Source organism: Ochlerotatus camptorhynchus, unplaced genomic scaffold (assembly GCF_037179485.1).
Source record: "Ochlerotatus camptorhynchus isolate MF236.1 unplaced genomic scaffold, CSIRO-AGI_Acam_v1.1 ptg000708l, whole genome shotgun sequence".
Lineage (NCBI taxonomy): Eukaryota > Metazoa > Arthropoda > Insecta > Diptera > Culicidae > Ochlerotatus > Ochlerotatus camptorhynchus.
The window spans coordinates 48,075-54,074 of record NW_027041183.1 but is presented as its reverse complement, the minus strand read 5'-3'; positions in this window follow the sequence as shown (position 1 = coordinate 54,074).

Sequence of the window (6,000 nt, the reverse complement as noted above, 5' to 3'; positions counted from 1 at the left end):
TTGTTAACTCAAGGCCTCTGACATATTTACCCTTGGACTCGGAGGAGTCTGAAGCTTTGACGCCAAATCACTTCCTTCTGGGAAACTCGAGCGGAGCAAAGCAGGGTGGTGTCAACGTTGGAGAATCCCAGAAGAACCTGCGGGAAACCTGGGGAGGAATTCAACGACAGCTGGACAAATTCTGGCAACGGTTTCTGGTGGAGTATCTACCAGTCATCAGAAGACAACCGAAGTGGTTCAGCGAAACCAAACGCTTGCAGATCGGAGACCTTGTACTGGTCGTGAACGACGGTAAGCGTAATGAGTGGGTTCGAGGCAAGGTGATCCAGATCTTCCAAGGAGCCGATGGCAGAGTTCGCCAAGCAGCTGTGCAGACGCGACAGGGAACCTTCAGGTGACTGACATCAAGACTTGCTGTGCTGAGCACCAATGCTACCGACGTGCCAGGAAGGCAGCTCCCAAACCTGGACCCTACCTATCGACCCATCAACTCATGAACCGGGGACCAACGGCTTTACTTCCCATCCGAAGGAAGGCGTGATCAGAGATGTTATGCCTCAGAACATCCCGGCGGCGCCGACTGGGATTGAACCCAGGCCTGCTGGGGTGAGAGGTAATCACGCTTACCACTACACCACCGGCGCCGTTAAATGGATATAGTTATCGTCGGAATCTTCTCCTGAATGAACCGTATTGGTGTCGTCGTCATTGTTATTATCTTCTACGGGTGGGATGTTTTCCTGTGGATTTGCATCTGGAATGGTAGAGTCCCTATTAGTTTCATTTGAATTAATCGTGCTGATGATGTTGTGGTTGTCATCGCGTTCCGTGGGTGGATTATTTTCCTGTTAGCTTGTATCTGGAAGTGGGGGAGTTTCATTATTAACTGTTTCAGTTGGTCTTCTACTGAGAGCATCTGCTACGACGCTGGCTTTTCCTTCTTTATATTTTACGTCGTAATCGTAGTTCTCGAGCTCTAATCTCCAGCGTAGTATTTTAGAATTTTTGTCTGAAGTTTTTATAAATGTCAGAGGTTTGTGATCTGTTATTAACGTAAATTTACACCCGAACAAATACGGTTTATCCTTGCTTACGGCCCATTTAATAGCTAAAGCTTCCTTTTCGTTGGTGGCATATCTTGTTTCCGTATCTGTCAGTGTTCTTGATCCAAATGCAATAGGTTTTTCAACACTTTCTTGTATTTGTGAGAGCACGGCCCCCAACGCATAGTCTGACGCGTCCGTTGTTAGAATAAACGGTTTGTCAAACTGCGGATATGCTAAGAATTGGTCGGTAGAAATGACCTTTTTCAATGTTTTGCACGCATTTATGTAGGCTGGATCTTTAATGTTCAGCACTACATCTTTTTTCAGATATTTTGTTATATTCCTTGTAATTTTTGAAAAGTCTTTTATAAACCGTCTGTAATAACCGGCAAGACCAAGAAATTGTTTTATTTCCTTTTCATTTTTTGGAGTTGACCAATTGATAATTTTCTCTATCTTCTCAGGGTTTGGTTTAACCCCATTTTCTGTAATAATATGGCCTTAGAATTCCGTTTCTTTTTTTAGGAACTCGCATTTGTCCAGTTGGATTTTCAGATTGAATTCTGAAAGTCTCTTTAAGCCAAGCGCAAGATTTTTTTAAATGGTCTTGAAGATTTCTTCCGATTATGACAATATCGTCGAGATATACGTAGCAAATTCTGCCTATGTAATCCCCGAGGATGTTGTTCATGGCCCTCTGAAAAGTAGCAGGGGCATTTTTTAAACCAAACGGCATTCGGGTAAATTCGAAGTGCCCTTTTTCGGTTGAGAATGCGGTTTTCTCTTTGTGTTTTGGATCCATTTCTATCTGGTGGAAACCAGACTTGAGATCCAAAGTTCTGTAATCGATTACCACGCGAACTTAACGTTTACGTTAAGGACGAGGACGTCCTTTTTTCACCCCCCGGAGGAGTTACGTTGGAACATCTACCCGAGTCAGCAGGTCGTTAACCCAGTAGCGGACTTTGCCACAGCGAGGCACCACCTGAGTCAGCGGATCGTCAACCTGGCCCGTTGCCAACCTCATCGGCCGTGCTGGTCAGCAGATTTAGCTTATAATTAGGACTAAGCATGACAGGAACGTTGTCAGTTAGTATTGTGAGTTAGGTGAATTACGTGCGAAGTGCATAATTCTGTGTGAAGGTGAAGAATCAGTGAAAATAAATGTTAGTTAGTTTAATTGTCCTTTTTTAAAAAAAGGTTATCACGGCCAGACACTCGTGAATATATATCTCATTCTTGCAGATTTCCAACTGTTGTTGTAACTCAGCAAATGTAACTGTTGAATTAAGTCCATCGCCTTGCGCTGATCCACATAATCGTCAAGAGCATTTGGTCCCATCGAATTATCGATCTCTTCCATTACGGAAACAGTCGGATCACGAAGAGGAGAACTGTGTTGTTGGGTGTCCAAATCTGACGGCAACCCCGAGGGCAATTCATCGTTGTTGCCTCCTACCGCTCCAGCATCTGGATCCATCTGACTTAGATCAAAAATATGCTGCTGAAACGCTGAAGCCGCTGGCACTTGATTATCTCCTGCCGCGCTAGTTTGCTGATCCGCGCTGTTCCCGATCCAGTCCTGAACTCTTCTCAGGCTATCACCACGACTCACCCGGCTCCTTTTCTCCTCCTCGGCGGCAATCGTAGCTTCCAAGAGCTGTCGTTGCTCCTGCAGAAACTTCTTTTCAAGTTCAACATCCGTGCGCTGTTTCTCCAACTCTCGACGTTCTCGCAGACGTGCCATACTGTCCGCAAAACGCGACGAAGATCGACTCGTGGCGCTGACTCTCGACGAAGCACGAGAGGCTCGTTTGCACCGGGTACACACCCACGCACGATCGTTAATCGAACTTGAAACGCCCGCATAACTGAAGTGCCACCATGCATCGCATGCATAGCAATAGACCATATTGTCCGCTTCATCTGGCCTGTTGCATCCAGCGCATCCATTAGTAGCGGAATGATGACTCATCACAAAGATGAAATTTTTGAAGACTGTTGCGACAGGTATGAAAAGCAACGCACTGATTTTCGCAGCTATATTGACGTATGCTTCAAAACTGTAACAATTGTTTTAATTTAGTGAACGGTTAATTTTAGTAATTCAATGCAAACTTACATTTCAGTGGCCCTATAGAATTAATCCTTTCTATTCACCGTCCAACTTCTAGGTTACGTTTTGGTCCTAAGGAGGTTTAAGATTAATTTAAAGTTCAGGGTCTAATTTTAAGATTTCACTAAGCGTTCTTACCTTGACTAGTTTTAAAAGGAATGTAAATTTAGGCACTTAGGCAAATAATTCATTTGCAGAACAACTGATTTTTAGTAGACTATTGAAATAAACTCCACCTTGTCTATCTGTATTGTTTATCTGTTTACTATTCTACATTTGTTTACTCGTTCTCATCGTTGCCATCAGCTTGTCAGTCAACCGGTGGAACCGGTTGAGGGTAGGGTGACCAACTCGACGGTACCGGTGTTCACATTGTGCATTACTTGAAAACCTTTCATTATGGAAAGCAATCAGCAATTTTAGCTCCAGAAAATTTACTACAACAAATACAAGAGGCATTCAAGGAACACTTTAATCAAAAAGGACACTTTGTTCTCACGTCTTGCATTGTATAGGACGTTCAGAACGAAGATCGTCAAAATTTAATAATCACTAAAGAACACGAAAGAGCACACAGAGGAATATCCGAAGTGGAGGCTCAATTGAAAAGATCATACTTCTTTCCAAAAATGTCCAAGTTGATTAGAAATCATATAAATAATTGTAAAATTTGTAACTGTCACAAGTATGAAAGAAGACCAATAACTGATAAACCCTTTCAAAGAATTCATATGGATATTTTTATAATCGCTAAACACTGTTTCCTGTCATTAGTAGATGCATTTTCAAACCATCTTCAAATGTATTTTATAAAAACAAGAAAACTAACAGATGTTCAAAAAGCAATAGGAAAATATATTTCCACATTCGGTGTTCCAAAACAAAAATCATAACTGACCACGAGACGACATTTAGATCTATTCAGTTTAAAAACTATTCAGATACTTTGGGTAATACGTTAGAATATGCTTCATCTTCAGAATCTAACGGACAAGTAGAACGAGTCCATTCGACCATAGCAGAAATTTATAATACAAATAAACACAAATTTAAAGATTCAGGAGTGAAAGCACTTATAAAAATATCAGTAGCTCTATATAACAACTCAATCCATTCCGCTACCAAATTCACCCCAAACGAAATTATATATAATCATAATAACATTGGGAATCCTGAAGAAATTTTAGCCAACGCTCAGAAAAATTTTCTGGAAGCGAAACAAAATATGGTAAAATGCCAAACCAAACTTACAAAATATAACGATAGCAAAGAAGAACCACCAGAAATAAGAGAAGGGCAAGAAGTATATGTCAGACCACAGATCAGGAAGAAAACTGATGTTAGAGCAATCAGTACAAACCAGGCCAGTGACAAGGCCTATACCAACAGCAGCGTTTGACAGTAGGCAGCATGTCCCGGGCTCAAATCATTTATTTTGCTGTGCTGGGCCCGCTGTCACTGTATAACATGTTGCCTACACGGTAACCAGCGTAAACACATTAATGTGTGAAATTTCACACATTTCGTTAAAAAAGGGGCCTACTCATAAAATGTGTAAACTACGTTTACACATTTATGTGTAAACCCAGCAAACGTCAATAGAAGTGTATTTTTTTACACATTTTTCAAGAACGGTTTTTACAGCGAAATGTGTAATAAGTAATCATTTCTAGAACTAAAATATAATGGGTGCGCATGGTTTTTTATTATCTTCGGACTTTTCTTATTTGTGTCAATGATAAAATAAAGATTGCTCGAATAAAATAATATTTTATTAAAAAAAAGGAATGCCATCAAAAAATCAGTAGTGGCGCCGGTGGTGTAGAGATAAGCGTGATTACCTCTTACCCCAGCAGGCCTGGGTTCAATCCCAGTCGGCACCGCTGGGATGTTCTGAGGCATAAAATCTCTGATCACACCGAGAATCACCCCTTCCTCCGAAACGGAAGTAAAGCCATTGGTCCCCGGTTCATGAGTTGATGGATCGAACGGGAAGGATCCAGGTGTGGGAGCTGCCTTCCTGTCGTCAGTAGCATTGGTGCTCAGCACAGAAAAACAAATCAAGGAAAAAAACAAAAATCAGTATGAAGCAAGCAAGCGAGACACCGGACATTGAATGATTTTTTTTTCTAAAACTTAATTATGAAAATAGTACCGTTCCGATTCAAATTTCGGACGATTCAAATTTCGGACGATTCAAATTTCGGACACTTTCATTTTTAATTAAATATTACATCCAGTTAGAAACAAAGTAATAATGTTAGATGATCGTGGAGGGCACTAGTCAAAAAAATTTAAAATTTACAAGACATGTGGATCATATTCGACCGAGATAATCAACTTTTAAAAGTGTCCGAAATTCGAGTTTAAGTGTCCGAAATTTGAATCGGCACGGTATTAATCACCTACCGTCTAGTATGTCCATCGTTGCACCAACCGGTGAACACTCGTGTTTATTTCAGTTACCATGGAGACGTAATTTGTGATTAGTCCCGGTCCCTTTCAAATTGTATCATTATTTATGAACGGCCTTTTATTTGAAATGACGTTTCACATTCATCAAGTGATGTCCGATTTTCATTCGAATAATCGTTTAATCGATTAACGAACCGAAAAGTAAACTATTTATAATCGGTTAGATCATGCCGATATAAGCATTAACATCTCCACAGGATCATCACCGATCGTTTCAAACATGTGCTGCACTCTCATTGGTGGAAAAATTGCAGCACAGCGAACAAAAAATAATCGATTAGTTGTTAATCGAGTAATTAAAAAATGGGACATCTCTGATTTTGGTTTGATTGTTTTGATAAAAATGAGCGCAAAATTTCATCT